Here is a 17,581-nt window from a genome sequence, read left to right as displayed (position 1 = left end):
ATACCCCGCAGCGCTCAGGGGTTCCTCCTGGCTCCATGCTCAGAAATCGCTCCTGGCAGGCTCAGGGGGACCCTATGGGATGCCAGGATTCGAACCACAATCCTTCTGCATCCAAGGCAAATATTTGCCTTATCTCCATGCTATCTCTTTGGCTCCTTTTTTTTCAAGTTTAATTTCACTCACAAATAGATTTACCACAGGCTTCCTGGTGGATTTGAAGTATGAGAAAGAAGTTAAAATCAGACTCCTAGATCAGACACTGTCATCTACGGGAACAGCAAGCCTAAGTCTCTCCAAATATGGCCACAAAATTGTTGCAAGAGTGAGCTCAGAGCTAGAAAGATAGCGCAAAGGACTGGACCGCATGCCTTACATGCACAAGGCATTGAGTTTAATCCCTGGCACTGTATGGCCCCTCAAACAACAGCAAGTGTAGCCTTGGTAGCCCTGAGTACCGCTGGAGCACAACCTTCAGCTCCGAACCAAAAATAAACAGGGCCAGAAAAACAATGCATCAAATAGGGTGCTTGCCTTGTACACAGCCAGTCGACCTAGGTTTGATCCCCAGGACCCTATATGATCCCTTAAGCCCGCCAAGAGTGATCCATGAGCCAGAACTTAATGAGCACCACTAGATGTGGTCCCAAAACCAGAGGCCGAAGAGATAGCATACCAATAGGGCAATTGCCTTGCAAGCAGCCAACCTAGGATCAACGGTGGTTCGAATCCCAGCATCCCATATGGTCCCCCGTGCCTGCCAGGAGCAATTTCTGAGCAGGGAGCCAGGAGAAACCTGTGAGCGCTGCCGGGTGTGGCCCAAATAACAAAAGCACATAAATAACTAAACAAAATTTTAAAGCAAGTGAACTCAGACCTGTCAAAGGGTTTTGTAAAAATGAGATAAAATCTGGGCTGGGGTATAGCTGGGTGGCAGAGAATTTGCCTCACATGTATGCAGCCCTGGGTTCACTCCCCAGCAAGAGCACATGCACACGAACACACATACAGTGCAGACTGAGTGGCAAACAAAGCCCTATTGCTCTGGACAGTCATGAACCGCAAGGCAGCATGTGAGGAAGTGACTGCTCACTGGACTCCCAGTCCCTCAGCACCCAGTAACCAAAGCAGATGGGACAGAAAGGCCTCAGCGGACCTGATACAAAAGGAGAGGACAATGGGCCCCATTCTCCCCAGAAAGTCATGGCAGTATGAGAGAGGAGAGGCCGGGACATTTCTTCACCCCCTCACACAGAGGAAAAGGGCACAGGCAGCCCTGGGCAGCAGAATCTGCATAATCAGAAAGTATGAGCAGCGTTTCCTTCCCACGGAGTGAATCAAGGAAGGGAGGAGCCCCTCCTAAAAGCCACAGGGAGACCTGACAATGCCATCTACTGGAGCATACAGATGAGCCAGCCTCCCCAGGAAACCTCTCTGGTTAGTAATGCCCAACTAGAAGGGGGAAAAAAAAACCTCTAAACACAAGGAGGACTCAAGGAGGACCCAGCTAATAGAAGTATCAATTTTTCCTTGTAAGGAGGAGTTCTCTTTTTTTTTTGTTTGTTTGTTTTTTGTTTTGTTTTAGGGTCACACCCGGCAGTGCTCAGGGGTTACTCCTGGCTCCATGCTCAGAAATTGCACCTGGCAGGCACGGGGGACCATATGGGATGCCGGGATTCGAACCAATGAACTTCTGCATGAAAGGCAAATGCCTCACCTCCATGCTATCTCTCCGGTCCCATAAGGAGGATTTCTTTCCAGAGTCAAGGAATCTAATCTTTTTTTTTTGGCATGGGAGTGACTGAGATTAGAGGAAGGATTTTGAAGGCCACACTTGATAGTGCTCAGGGGCTAGTAACAGGCTCTGCACTCAGAAGTCAGGGGTCATTTCTGGAGGTACTCAACAAGCCATAAGTGCCAACGAGTGAACCAGGGCCTCCTTCATGCAAACCATGTGCTCCAGCCAACTAAGCTATCTCCCTCCCTTCCAGTCCCTCTGTATCACTTTTTGTTTGATTCTGGAGCTCTGCTATTCATTTTCTTGGTGTCAAGGTCACACCTAGCAGTGTCAGGGCTACTCCTGGCTTTGTGCTTGGGGTTGCTCCTGGGGGTGCTGGGGAAACCATGCGGTGGCAGAAATTAAACCCGGGCTTCCTGCATGCAAAGCATATGCTCCAACCCTCTCGCTCAGGTCCCACCTAATCACTTTTTGAACCATTTCTAAAACTGTAAAAAGCACGTCTTTAGACAAGCAGACACAATTCTGTCTGTGATTTTTAAGTCTGTACTGTTGATCTTCCTGAAAAAATGTATTGCAATCTTTACCAGGTAGGCATAAATAATGCGTAGCATAATTCAGAAGGAGAAAATAAGACAGGAATCCTACTGTTATCAATTTGTGAATTTAATGAAGTCTATTTTTAGATTTGTAATAAAGAGGTTCTCTCCTCTAGTATCCTCTTACCAAATCTCTACTCAGGCATTTTTATCTTCCCAACACTGCTCAAAAGACTAAATATAAAAGATATTATTCAGGGCCAGAGAGTCAGTAACAGGGTTAAGGCACTGTGCCTTGCACTCAGCTGACCCTGACCCCGACACCATAAATGGCCTCCAGGCACTGTCAGGAGTGATGACTGAGCAAAGAGCCCCTGAGCACTGCTGGGTGTGGTCCCAAAGAAATCAAGCTATTTTTTCGGGAATGCTAATTCAACAGTTCTACAGAACGAAGTTGTTTATAATGCTCGGTCCATAGCAATTGTATAGGGGGTAGGGCACTTGCCTTGCACACTACCAACCAGGGTTTGATCCCAGGCTTCCCATCCGGTCCCCCAGCTCACCAGGAATGATTCTTGAGTTCGGAGCCAGGAATAACCCCCAAGCACTGCTGGGTGTGGATCCCAAAAAAAAAGAGTTATTTATATTTCCTCATTTCCTCAAGATCCAAAATCCACTCCTACTCAAGGGCTTCTCATCAGACAAATCTGGACTCTTAGAAAATAATCCAGGGGGCCAGAGAGAGCGAGATAAAAGGATAGAAGAGGGGCCCGGAGATAGCACAGCGGCGTTTGCCTTGCAAGCAGCCGATCCAGGACCAAAGGTGGTTGGTTCGAATCCCGGTGTCCCATATGGTCCCCCGTGCCTGCCAGGAGCTATTTCTGAGCAGACAGCCAGGAGTAACCCATGAGCACCGCCGGGTGTGGCCCAAAAAACAAAAAACAAAAAAAAAAAAAAAAAAGGATAGAAGAGAACAGCAGTATCTCTTGTAGCCAAAAAACAATGATAAATTAAATTAATAATAATATTAATAACTTTAAAATCTATAGATGGAACCAGAGGAAAAAAGTTATAAGTACAATATATTTTGCAATGTTTTAATAATAATGCAGTAATCAAGGCTCCCTAAGGTCAGGTTAGAACCAATGCAGAGACAACCTAGAGTCTAAGCAGTAATATACACAGTTCATTTACAGTGACGAGATGATACATGTTTATTGAAGCATTTCATAGCTAAATTAGTGGCTAGAAGGAAACTGACAATGTCTTAGGCCCTTATTTATAACCAAAAAAAAAAAAAAAACACTTTTCCTTAGCAAAAACTGTCTAAAGGGCAAGAGAAAGTGAAGAGGTTAAATTAAGGCATATGCCTTGCTTACAGTTAACCTGGGTCAATCCCCTGCAAAACATGATCCCCCTAATACTGTCAGAAATTACCCCTAAACACAGAGCCAAGGCCAGAGCGATATAGCACAGTGCTAGAGCATTTATTTGCCTCGCGTGCAGTCGACCTGGGACAGACCCAGGTTCGATTCTGGGCATCACATATGGACCCCCTAGCCTGACAGGAACGACTTCTGAGCGTGGACAGACAGACAGACAGACAGACAGACAGACAGACAGACAGACAGACAGACAGACACACATTCGCATGCAGTCGACCTGGGACAGACCCGGGTTCAATTCTGGGCATCCCATATGGTCCCCCTAGCCTAACAGAGTGACTTCTGAGCATGGACACACACACACACACCACACACACACACACACACACACAGAGTCAGGAATGACCCCTGAGACTTCTGGGTGTGCCCCAACCACTGCCTCAATCTGACTTTAAAAAAAAAAAAATCAACCTATCTCTGTAAGACACCTAAACTAATTAAGAGAGGCATTTATGGCAACTAGGCAGAATTGGTTCTGCCATAAACTTCTTAGGAATTTTAAGTAACCCCTTATTAACCTCTGGAATGCGAGTGTGGGGTGGGGGAGAGAAGGAATGCTCTCAACAGTGAGCGGTAAAGAGATGACCATAAAATAACACTTGCAAAACAAACAAGTTATTAAATTACCAAATTAATGTATTTAATTATTAAATATTATCAAAAAGAAATGAACTAAATAACTATTGTTAAATTATTTTCTAGTATTAAATTTTTATTTAATTTAATTTATTAAATTATTATTTAAAATTATTTTAAAATTATTAAATTTATTATTTGGTTTTTAACTAATTATTACAAAATTATTAGTTAAAAATAAATCTCTTTTTTTTTTTTTTTTTTTTTGGTTTTTTTTGGGTCACACCCGGCGGTGCTCAGGGGTTACTCCTGGCTGTTTGCTCAGAAATAGCTCCTGGCAGGCACGGGGGACCATATGGGACACCGGGATTCGAACCAACCACCTTTGGTCCTGGATCGGCTGCTTGCAAGGCAAATGCCGCTGTGCTATCTCTCCGGGCCCAAAAATAAATCTCTTTTAAAGTATTTTTGTTTACAGATAAGATTCTCATCCTCTATATACAAAAACTCCTCCATAGAAATGGAAAGCAGGGGCCGGGAAGGTGGCGCTAGAGGTAAGGTGCCTGCCTTGCAAGCGCTAGCGTAGGACGGACTGGACCGCAGTTCGGTCCCCCAGCATCAGGGCGATTTCTGAGCGCATAGCCAGGAGTAACCCCTGAGCATCAAATGGGTGTGGCCCAAAAACCAAAAAAAAAAAAATGTAAAGAAAAAAAAAAAGAGAAATGGAAAGCAAATGCCAAACGAGGACCAAGATGGGCAGTGGCCATGATTTCCCCAAATATAATCTTCTCAAGTGCATCATGCAACCTTATGCTCCCTTCAACTGGCACTCTCCCCCTACACTCAAGGCATCCCAGGGCTAGGCCAGCTTCCAGAAGAATAACCTGGAGACCAACCCCCAGGTTAGATCCCTGGTACCCCATGTGGTCCCCGAGCCTGCCAGGAGTAATTTCTGAGCATGGAGCCTGTGTACCGTCAGGGAGAGGGGAGAGAGGGAGAGAGAGGGAGAGAGAGAGAGGAGAGAGAGAGAGAGAGAGAGAGAGGAGAGAGAGAGAGAGAGGAGAGAGAGAGGAGGGAAGAGAGGGAGAGGAGAGAAAGAGAGAGGGAGAGGAGAGAGAGAGAAAAAGAGAGAGAGGAGGGAGAGAGAGAGAGGAGGGAAGAGGAAGAGAGGGAGAGAGATGAGAGAGAGAGAGAGAGAGAGAGAGAGAGAGAGAGAGAGAGAGAGAGAACTTGTTTGGCAAGTGGCCTATCCAGGTTCAATCCCTGGCACCTCTATGTTCCAATATCCCACACCAGGGAGTGACTCCTGATTATAGAGCTAGGAGTAAGACCTGAGCATCACTAGGTGTGATCCAAACACAAAATAAAATTCTAAACTCAGAAAAAGAGCTGCTTCAGCGGTAGGGCGTTTGCCTTGCATGCAGAAGAACGGTGGTTCGAATCCCAGCATCCCATATGGTCCCCCGAACCTGTGTAGAGCCAGTAGTAGTCCCTGAGAGCTGCAGGGTGTGGCCCAAAAACCAAAAATATCCACCCAAAAATCAGAAGACAGGGGCCGAGAGGGATAGAGATGAAGATGCTTGCCAGGCACAAAGCCAACCCCAGTTTAGAACTTTGGCATCACATATGAGACCCCAAGTTCCAACAGAAGTGATTCCTGAGCAAAATGTTAAAGTAAGCCATACACATTCCTAGGTGTGACCTCAAAACAAAAATTTCTAAAAAAAAAAAAAAAAAAAAAAGACATTTTAATAAGGTGGGATTAAAGCTCAGCACTAAAGTGTTTACCTTGGGGGCCGGAGTGATAGCACAGCAGCAGGGCGTTTGCTTTGCATGCAACCGACCCTGGACAAAATGGGTTTGCTCCCCAGCATCCCATATGGTTCCCCAAGCCTCCTAGGAGCGATTTCTCTTTTTTTTCCCCCAGGAGCGATTTCTGAGTGCAGAGCAAGGAGTAGCCCCTGAGCACCGGTCAGATGTGGCCCAAACAACTAAAAAATAAAATAAAATAATATATATAATTATATTTATATATATATATATATATATAATTATATTTATATATATAATATATATATATATATATAATATATATATATATATATATATACACCTTGCTGGTGTGATCCTGGGGGTTCAATCCCCAGGACCACAAAAATAAACTTTGTTTGGTTTTTTTGTTTTTTTATTTGTTTTTGTTTTGGGGCCACACCAGTTTGACACTCAGGGGTTACTCCTGGCTACACGCTCAGAAATCGCCCCTGGCTTGGGGGGACCATATGGGACGCGGGGGATCTAACCGCAGTCTGTCCTACGCTAGCTTGCAAGGCAGACACCTTACCTCTAGCGCCACCTTCCTGACCCCACAAAAATAAATTTTAAAATAATTATATATGCCATTTGATATAGCTCTTTTTTTTTTCGGTTTTTGGGCCACACCCGGCGATGCTCAGGGGTTATTCCTGGCTGTCTGCTCAGAAATAGCTCCTGGCAGGCACGGGGGGACCATATGGGACACCGGGATTCGAACCAACCACCTTCGGTCCTGGATCGGCTGCTTGCAAAGCAAACGCCACTGTGCTATCTCTCCGGGCCCGATATAGCTCTTTTATCCTTTCAAACGATGATGTTTTATAACTCCATAATATGTACGTGATTATCATTCATTTTTTCTTTTACAGAAATTTCTTTTCAAGTACCTCACCTCCTAGTACTAGGTTGCTTTAAAGCACCTTTCAGCGAGCAGAGGCATTGCAGGAATAAAAAGGAACTAATATTGGTGATACCCACAAGCAGAGTAAAATGACCGCAATGACCAAGTTCAAAGGAAGTGGGGAATACTTACTCAAGTCTCCAACCCACACTACCAATTACTCACCCTCTTTGTCAAAGGCTCAATCCTGGACCAAAACTTATAAACAGTTGCAAAGATATAAAATTAATCCAAATGTCTATAATTTGTGCTAGTTTTTTAATGGGAGAGTGTAGAAATTCAGTACTAGAGATAAAAAAAGCTTTGCATGCTCCAGTTGGATCTCAAGTATAGCCAGGAGTCACTGCCCAGAACTGCTGAGAGTGATCCAAAAAAAAAATTCTGGTGCCTCGAATCAAACCCACAGATAAAACACAGGTGAAGCAAGCACTCTATACTGGGTAACATCCCCAGCCTAAACAGTGATATCTAAAAAAAAAAAAAAAACAATTAGCTGGGCGCCAGAGCGATAGCACAGGGGTAGGGCATTATTTGTCTTGCATGTGGCTGATCCAGGATGGACCGGGGTTCGATCCAGTGTCCCCGATGGTCCCCTGAGGCAAGAGCAATTTCTCTGTGCATAGCCAGGAGTAACCCCTTAACCCTCGAGTGTCACCTGGTGTAGCCCAAAAACAAACAAACAAAAATTAATTGAGGTTGAGAGAGAGTACAGTGGGTTAAGGTGTTTGCTTTGTACACAACCAAACCAGGTTTGATCCCCACAACTCCTATGTGGGTTCTCTGTGCCTGCCATGAGTCATCCCTGAGTGCAGAGTCAGGAGCCTTATGCATAGCCAGATGAGGCTCAAGAAACAAAAACAGGGGCCGGGAAGGTGGCGCTAGAGGTAAGGTGTCTGCCTTGCAAGCGCTAGCGTAGGACGAATCTCGGTTTGATCCCCAGTGTCCCATATGGTGCCCCCAAGCCAGGGGCGATTTCTGAGCGCAAAACCAGGAATAACCCCTGAGCGTCAAACAGGTGTGCCCCCCCCCAAAAAAAAGAAACAAAAACAAACAAGAAAAAATAGAGGCCACCAAGAGCAAGTATTACAACAGGTACACGACCAAACCAGGTTACCAGCACATTTGGTCCCCCCAACACTCGACAGGATTGATCCCTGAGCACATACCCAAGATCACAGATGATGTGGTCCAAAAACAAAAAAATTAAAAGGAAGGTATAACTGGGGTGGGAGTAGAAGGGAAGGTACCCCGAGACAATGGTGAAGGGAAGTGGACACTGGTGCTTCTACTCCCACTGTGGTGCTAAAGCACTGTATGCATAAAACCCTATCATTAATTGTATCATAAATCACCCTGATTCACATAAATTTTAGAAAAAAAATAAGATGATGGGGCCGGAGCGATAGCTCAGATAGGGCGCTTGCCTTGCACGTGGCCGACCCAGGACAGACTCTGGTTCGATCCCCGGCAACCCATCTGGTTTCCTAAACCTATAGCCAGGAGTAACCCCTGAGTGCTGCCGGGTGTGACTCAAAAAGACAAAATAGGGGCCGAGCGGTGGCGCTCGAGGTAAGGTGCCTGCCTTACCTGCGCTAGCCTAGGAGACGGACCGCGGTTCGATCCCCCGGCGTCCCATATGGTCCCCCAAGCCAGGAGCGACTTCTGAGCGCATAGCCAGGAGTAACCCCTGAGCGTCACCGGGTGTGGCCCAAAAAAAAAAAAAAAAAAAAAAAAAAACACAAAAAAAAATTAAAAAAAAAAAAAAAAAAGGATGAAGTGGTAAAACTAAACCTCAGTGCTATTAATGAAAACATTCAGTTAACAAAAATGTTTTATATTCAAGGGCCAGAGCAACAGCACAGCAGGTAGGACCATTGCTTTGCACTAATTCAACCAGCATTTTAGATGGTCTATGGTCCCCCAACCCAGCCAGGAGTAAGTCTGAGCACAGCCAGTTGTATCCTAAGGACCAATAAGTAACTAACTACATAAAATGAATAAATATAAAATAAAATTTCTATTAGTCAACAAATGGCTAGTTTCATTCAGATTTCATTTCAATAGGAAATTAAAACCAGCTCCACCAGATGACACTCCTGATTTATGTTACAGTACCTTTGTCCCCATCCATCTTCCCACCCTGGACCCAGAGCATGGCTAAGAAAACGCTTAGCTATCAAACCTAAGAAACGGGAAATAGAAAACCCTATTCATTAAGGCTAAATTAAGCCTTCGGGCTTGTATAATTTTGTAAACTACTCTAAAATCCTATTTATAGAAATTGCTATCGGAGCAGTATTACTGACTAATAATCAGAGTGAAAGGGGACCGTCAAAAGGCAGAGCTGACTAGACAACTCATGGGAAGACTGCTGTTAATGCCCAGAGCGTGGACACACAAAGCTACTGGGGAATGAACAGATTAATCACTGGTACATTCAAAACCATCACCTTACTCCAGGCCTGCAGTATCAACACAGGAAAAGCAAGAAAGAAGGGGTTTAAGCAACATCATGCTTCACATCAACCAGCAAAGAAACAGAAACATATTTAAGATGGGGTGACCTGGGGCTGGAGAGATAGCACAGCAATAGGACATTTGCCTTGCACACAGCTGGGACCGGATAGGCAGGGTTTGATTCCTGGTATCCCATATGGTACCCCGGTCTACCAGGAGCAATTTCTGAGCGCTGCCAGGTGTGGCCCAAAAACCAAAAAAAAAAAAAAAAAAAGGGAGGGACTGCAAAAGGAGGGGATGTCCTAAACCAAAACACCGGACACATCAAAGAAAAATGCCTGAATTTATTTTCACTTCAGGCTTCTCTGAGGTTCAGTGATTTCTCTGTAGGCCCCATTGGGGTCTCTGCTGATGTTCATACCAGCATTTCGTAATAAATCTAGTACTCTCAGAGACTCCATCCAGGCCATAAGCTGGCATGAGCTGGTACACTCTCCACAGAGACTCAAATCTATATAGCACACCAGGGAACAAAGATATCGAATCACATTCTCATCATTGACTTCCACTGACAAGCTAGAAAATTCAGAACCCTTCATTCTTATTCTAACCTGACCACAAAACAGATCAATAATCAGTAGTCATTCCACTTTGCTTAGTTATGCACCTCTCATAGAAAAGTAACTCAAGGATGGGCCCGGAGAGATAGCACAGCGGGTGTTTGCCTTGCAAGCAGCCGATCCAGGACCAAAGGTGGTTGGTTCGAATCCCGGTGTCCCATATGGTCCCCCGTGCCTGCCAGGAGCTATTTCTGAGCGGACAGCCAGGAGTAACCCCTGAGCACCGCCGGGTGTGGCCCAAAAACAAAAAAAAAAAAAAAAAAAAGAAAAGTAACTCAAGGGGCCGGAGCAATAGCACAGCAAGTAGGGCATTGGGCCTTGCACAAGGCTGGTCCAGGTTCAATCTTTGGCACCTGCATGGTCCCCAAGCCTGCCAGGATAAATTCCCGAGTACAGAGCCAGGAGTTATTCCTGTGCACAGCCAAGGTGTGGCCCCAAAAAAGGCAACTTAAGGGAGTGGTGTGAAGAGATAGTTCAGTGTGGATAAGGTGCTGACATGGCTGAACCAGGTTCAATCACCAACACCCAAATGTTCTCCCGAGCATCACCAGGTATGGCCCAAAAAGCAAAAAAAGAAAAAAGTACTGAGTGCTGGAGAGATCAAGTCAATGAGCTAACACACATATCTTGCATGCAGAAGCCCAAGAACAAGCCACAGTACCATCATCAGGAATGACCTCTGAGCACTGAGCCAGGAGTAGAACCTAAATACTGCAAGGTATGACTCAAAAAAAAAAGGGGGGGGGGGTGCTGGGAGACTGTGAACAAGAGATCTGACGGCAAGCACAGGTAAAGGGGTACTATGAATTCATACCACAGGCCACCCATAAATAATCTGCAGAGGCCAAGAAGGCCAAACGGGGCTGGAGAAATAGCACAGCAGTAGGACGTTTGCCTTGCACGCAAGCGACACAGGACATACCTGGGATTCAATTCCCGGCATCCCATGTGGTCCCCCAAGCCTGCCAGGAGCAACTTCTGAGCGCAGAACTAGGAGGAACCATAGTTCTAGCGCCAAAAAAAAGGGAGGGGGCGGGCAGGAGAGATAGCATGGAGGTAAGGCATTTGCCTTGCATGCAGAAGGACGGTGGTTCAAATCCCGGCATCCCATATGGTCCCCCGAGTTTGCCAGGAGCAATTTCTGACAGTAGAGCCAGGAGGAACCCCTGAGCGTTGCCGGGTGTGAGCCCCCCCCCAAAAAAAGAGGGGGAGGGGACCTAACAATGACAATTATTTTCTATTTTAAAACACCTACTAGTGGGGCTGGAGTGATAGCACAACAGTGATAGCACAATAGTAGGGCTTTTACCTTGCATGCAGCTGATTCAGGATGAACCCGGGTTCAATTTCCGGCATCCCGCTCTGCCCCCACCCAAAGACACCTACTAGAGGGTTAAAAAAAAGATTAGCTTTCTTTGAGGCCAGCGTGTAGCTGCCCAGTAGCAGACTTCCTTTGGCTTCAGTCTGTGCACTGTGTCCTCAGATAGAGTCTATTCTTTCTACCTTTTCTATTCACCCAAGGACAGACTAGCCCCTCATCTTGCCTGCTTCTTCAGTCCTTCCTCTTTCAGTAACCTAGGGCCCCTCTTTACACCACCACATCTCTCAAGTCCTCATCAGCATGAACCTGCTGCTAACTTAAATCCTTTCTGTTTTTTCTTTAAATTCTTTGATGGAGCCAGATAGTGCAGGAAGTACTTTCCACATGTGGGTGATACATACCCAACAATTCACTTTTTTTTTTTGGGGGGGGGGGGTTTGGTCACACCCTGGCTCTACACTCAGAAACCGCTCCTGGCAGGCTCAGGGGACCATATGGGATGCCAGGATTCGAACCACTGTCCTTCTGCATGCAAGGCAAACACCTTACCTCCATGCTATCTCTCCGGCCCCAACAATTCACATTTTTACTGCCATTTTTTAATTTTCCCTGTCATCTTTTGACCCTTCTTTTTTTGGGAGGGGGGTGGATATTGGGTCACATCCAGCAGCGCTCAGGGGTTCCTCCTGACTCTGCACTCAGAAACCACTCCTAGCAGGCTCGGGGGATCATATGGGATGCTGGGAATCAAACTGGGTCTGTTCAGAGTTGGCCGCACGCAAGGTAAACGCCATACCGCTGTGCTATTGCTTTGGCCCCCCATCTTTGTACCCTTCTACTCAAAATAATGTACCTGTGGAATCCAGCACAATTCATACTTCTAATATCTGACTCCTAATCATGTTGACTCTTATTTGTCTCTCTCCTGTTGAATTCTGTCCATTTTAGATCCATTGTTTCCCCTGCCCACAACCAACAGTATCCAACCAGCCTCCAATGAATTCCATTAGCCATATTTACATATCATGCTACCTCCAAATACTTGAGCTGATCCCACCACAGCTGTATTCCAAGACCATTACAATCTCCTGTCATTATATAATGACAAGCTTTTCCACAAGACTTTCTGGGACCAACCCAATTTTCTAGAACATGAAGAAGGAAGGCCCAGGCTAGAGAGAGGGGTAAGTCCTTGCACACAGTCAACCTAAATTCAACCCCAGGTATCCCCAGATGCCCCACCAGGAGTGATCCCTGAGCACATACCCAGGAATAAGCCCTGAGCACAGCTGGCGTAGTCCAAAAACAAACAAAAGGACTGGAGAGCTAGTATAGAGGGTAGGGTACTTACCTTGCACAGCTGACCCAGGTTCAATCTCTGGCACCATTATTTGGTCCCCAGGGCAATGCCAGGAGTAATTCTGGCAGAAGTAACCTGAGCATTGGTGGGCGTGGCCAAATAAAAGGCCCAGTTTTCTCCTTCCCATCCTTTGCTCACCTCTTTTCTTCCCACTATTATGAGTTTCCTGTCATCACTCCTTCACCAAAACATTAACCTTTTCTAAAAGGCTCCGCTCAAAAGACGTCTTCTCTTAAAAATGGGCTTCTTCCACGTAGGACCTTGGCTTACTTCAGCATAACAACCACAGTAATCAGGAGAGATTCTAGGAAGGCTTACCAAGCTATGGGTGCAAAGAATGGGCTCTCAAAACAAGTTCCTGATTTCTGTGTGGGGTCCCTAATCATGTCTCCTTTATTGTCCTGGCCTCCTGCCCACCTCCAGATACCCAGGCTAACAGGAAAATATCCATCCAAGGCCACCATAAGTAGTGTGATGAAACTCAAAACACCGGTGGATAGAGCAGAACATTCAACCAAGCTCAGGTCCTAACTCTGCCACCTAAGGAGTTTTGTGACACTAGGCTCAGTTGTTCCTTTGTGGCTCAGTTGACTGCGTTTTCTCAGTCAGCATAAAGGGTTCTCAAAAGCATAGGAGGTAGGTTCTGAGAGCAGAAACCACGGCAGAAGAGCCTGCTGTGGACCAGGATCCATCATATCAGTGACCTGGAGAACAGGACGGGCAGAAATAACTGAGAAGCAAAGGACTGAACATGCTCAAAAATGCTCCAATGTGTTCAATACATACCTACACTCCAAGTTAATACACCAGTTCCTGCCCAGAAGGAGACACAATGCCCCCAAAAGGTCATTTTTAGGGGGTGAATTTCTCAAGCAACATTCAGAAAAGCCTGCCCAGAGATTCTTGGCCACCAACCATAGGTTCAAAGCAAGGACTCAAGGATAAGAAGCTGCTCAGGTCCTACAATGCTGGGGGGATAACCAGGCAATCCCAGCAGTGTTGGAGCAATCTGGGATACAATCAGCAGTTTTTGGGATCTCTAGATCCCGCCTAATACCTGGAGGGACCAAGGGGAGCCGGGAAACAAATCCAAGTCTAGTGCATGCTAGGCATGCGCTCTAATTGCTATACTACTCCACTATCACACACCCCAGATACATTTTAAATAATCAAGTGCCGACATCTAAGTAGCTCCCGGGCCCCTTCAAACCATTCCACTGTCAATGGTTATCACACACCACCAATTTGCAGAAGTGAATTAAATCCTTGGTTATGCCGAGGCTTCTGGCCCACATTCCTGAACGCAGACTCCTCCCCCATCACAGCTTGGTATCCCTTCTGCTCAACCTTTTTGGCCTCCCCTCAAATGGCTCCTCCTTCGTCTCTTCATCTCTCTTCTACTGTAAGACCTCACAGACACAGGTCCTTTCCTCCTTGTTTAGGAGGAAAGTCATGGGGGCACCAGCGAGGTCCTTCTGAACACAGGTCTAGGTTATGCGATTCCCCAGGTTCCTGCACCCCAACTATGATGTTGGAACTCCTGAGAAAGGCCTAAGGCTCCCCTCAATCAAGTTGCGGGGCTCACTGGTGCTCTTTTAGGCACTCATGTACGTGTGGTTCCTTGTGTTAGGACTATGCTGTCTCCCAGCTAATTCCTGCTGGCCCTGAAAACCTCAGCTCAGGAATTCCGTTTTTCCTCAGACTCCCAAGGCAACATGTAAGCACATAAAGTAGGTAGACGCTGTAAAATCATGGGTTCCCCCACTTCCCACTGAGCTCCTTAAGGAGTTCTGCCCTCCTTAAGGGCAGAACAAATTTCATTTACAAGATGAGAAGTAGTGAAGCCAAAAAAAAAGAATGAATACACTTTGTCAACGCAATTCAGAACAGTAAAGACCAGCGGTGCTCTGCTTTTAGGAGTTACATCTGGCAGAGCTCAGGGATCATTCAGGGCCAGGGATTGAACCTGCATTTATTTCCTATGCCCTAGCTCCTAAATTGAGCTACCTTCCCCACTCGCCCCCTTCTTTCAATAGAAGCATAAAAACAGCTTTCAAGTTTAATGGGTTCTTTTGCTGGGCCTGGTGAAGTTAGAGCAATACCTTGGAGCACCAGCCATGAAGAATATGATCATGAATGCAAATCCCCAGTATCCAAAATATACTCAAGCACAGTCTGGTAGCTCTGCTATTTTAGCCACATTTAGCGTGTTTATGGTCTACAAAGTGCTGCTTTTACTCTGATTTATCCCACAGACCTTGGTCATTTTGCACTATCCAGCTTCAACCTCAAATAAGACTGCTCCAGAGGTAGCACAGCAGTAGGTATTTGCTTTGCATGCGGCCACATGGGGCATATCTGGGTTCAATCCCCAGAATCCCATATGGTCCCCCAAGCCTGCAGGACTGATTTCTGAGCCACAGTGCCCCTGAGTACAGCCAGGTGTGGTCCAAACTCCTCCCCAAAATAAAAACAGTACATGAAAGGAATGCAGAGATGGTACGGTGGCCGTGAGACCAAACCAGACTGGATCCCTATCATCCCATATGGTTCCCCAAACACTGCAAGGTCTGTATAATTCCTGAGCCCAGGGCGTGAGCACCACCAGGTATGATCCATAAAACAATAAAACAAAAGCAAAAACGACAAAACCATGTAGGCCCTGAGCTGTAATCCCTCAGCAAAGTTCAGTCCAACTTTTTTTCCATGTTCAAACTTACTCCGATATTTCCTCTCCAAAACCGGTATATTTTTTTTCAAAATGGGGTCATACAAAATGATGTCTCTGAACACTTGGCGCCTGATATAAAAAAAAAAATCACAATATCCCATTCCTACTGGATTCCAAAATACCTGATAACAAACACAAATTCAACTCTGAGCCGGTGTCCTTTTAACCACCACCCTTCCCTGCTCAAGAGTCTGGGTTCCCTGCCAGGAATCACTTCTATGGGCTTATTTAGGGAAACATCAAGGCCCAGCTCTTAAGTTAGAACTCCGGGCTCGACACGAAATGTCCCGAGCAATCTCTGGGTTTCCACGAAGCTAAATACCCCTGGTCAGTATGAAAAAGAAAAAAAAAAAAAGAAATTCTAAAAGTATTCTAAAACTTAATTCTAAATGTATCTGGGAGGGGGAAGGCTTCTCAAAGTCCTAAAAGACTGTTAAGAAAAATGCATCTTGGATTAGCCAAACTCATTTCTTATTAAATTACTTGGAGATGCAACAACAGAAAGGGAAAAAAAAAAATAAAATCTCATGCAAGATCTAATTTTATTTATTTATTTTTTGGGGCTGGGATCTAATTTTGCAAAAAGGTAAGATTCCAAAGAGGGAATCTGTTTTTGCAAAACCAAGTGAAAAGGAGGAAAATAAAAAAATGAATAAAATAAAGAAGCTCAGAGCAGAGAGAGGAGAGGGAAAGGGAAGGGGGCTGACCCTGAGTCTGGGAACAAAAAATCGGGGGGCTGCAGAAGCAGCAGCACCGCCCTTTGGGGGGGGCTCCAGCCTCAGGGGGAGGGATGCAAAACCCCCTTTTTTTTTCTTTTTACCCTTTTATTCCTTTTTTCTTTGCAATTTGCAAGCCCACGAGGGAGGCGGCCCACAGGCCGCACACATCACGCGCAGGCGGGCAAGGCAGGCAGGCAGGCCCTGGTTCCTGGGGAGCATCGGGGGGCCGCCCGGCCGAGGCCTAGCAGCCCGGCCCGGGACCCCGAAAGGCTGCAGCCCTCAGCCCGGGCCCCCGGGGCTCGCGGCGGCGCCTCACCCACCCGCAAGGACGTCCGCGGCGGCCTCCCCGGGGGCCTCGGCCAGGAGGAGGAGCAGCAGCAGCAGCAGGTGTCTCGGGGACGCGGTGCGGTGCGGTTCGGGTCCGCTGGGCCGGGCCGGGCCGGGCCGGGCTCCCCCTCCCTCCCCCGGGCGGGCCTCGGCAGGTGCTCCCGCCGCTCCCGCCGCCGCACCAGCACGTACCGGGTCCTGGGCAGGCGCGAGGGCGGGCCGCCCGCACGGCCGCAGCCTAGCAACCGCCCCGGGACACGCGAGCCCCGCAACCAATCCCGAGCCCGCCGCCGCCGCGTCCGCGCGCGACGCTCCGACCCCGGCGTCCGTCCGCCCGCCCGCACGCCCGTCCGTCCGTCCCAGCGCGCGGCGGCGGCGGCGACGACGACGACGACGAGCGCGGCTGCCTGCGTCGGACGCCCGCAGCCTGGCTGCGCGCGCAGGCCCCGCCCAGCCCCGCGCTTCTCATTGGCCGGGCTCAACCGAGGACACGCCCCTCTCCCGGAAGACACGCCCCGTGCCGCGCTTCTCATTGGACAGACACGCCCCTTGTGCTGGAGGCCACGCCCGCCGCTCCGAGCCCGGGCCGAGGCTTTGGGTTGGGTTGGGCTAGGCTGAACTGGACTGGCCGGAGGGGCGGGGCCCTGCCCAGCCCCGCGCCGCGCTTCTCATTGGCCGGGCACGCCCCGGAGGCACGCCCCTCCCTGGAAGACACGCCCCGTGCCGCGCTTCTCATTGGACAGGCACGCCTCAAAGACACGCCCCCTAAGCGCTGGAAAGCACGCCCTCTGTTGGACACGCCCCTTGTAATAGAGGCCACGCCCACCTGCCGGGAGCCAGGGCCGGGGCGCTGGGCTGAAGCTGAACTGGCCTCGGGGCGGGGTTACGATCAGATAAACACGCCCTTCATGGTGGAGGCCACGCCCACCTGTCCAGAGCCAGGTCCGTGGCTCTGGGCTGGACTGGCCGTCAGGGGCGGGGCCACGCTATGCCAGACACGCACCCGTGTTAAACACGCCCTTCGTTGTGGAGGCCACG

The 17,581-nt window shown here is 47.8% G+C and overlaps 1 protein-coding gene across 1 annotated transcript in view; it reads right to left on the bottom strand.

Annotated features, from left to right (window-relative positions):
- Positions 1–16,838, bottom strand: part of DAG1 (dystroglycan 1) — a 75,755-nt gene extending 58,917 nt beyond the window's left edge. The window contains exon 1 of the mRNA XM_049777335.1: positions 16,736–16,838. The gene's annotated coding sequence lies outside the window, so the exon portion shown is untranslated. The remainder of the gene's footprint in view (positions 1–16,735) is intronic.
- Positions 16,839–17,581: the final 743 nt, after the last annotated feature.

Source organism: Suncus etruscus, chromosome 7 (assembly GCF_024139225.1).
Source record: "Suncus etruscus isolate mSunEtr1 chromosome 7, mSunEtr1.pri.cur, whole genome shotgun sequence".
NCBI classification, from domain to species: domain Eukaryota; kingdom Metazoa; phylum Chordata; class Mammalia; order Eulipotyphla; family Soricidae; genus Suncus; species Suncus etruscus.
The sequence above is the reverse complement of the archived record's forward strand: the minus strand, read 5'-3'. Positions and strand labels throughout refer to the sequence as shown.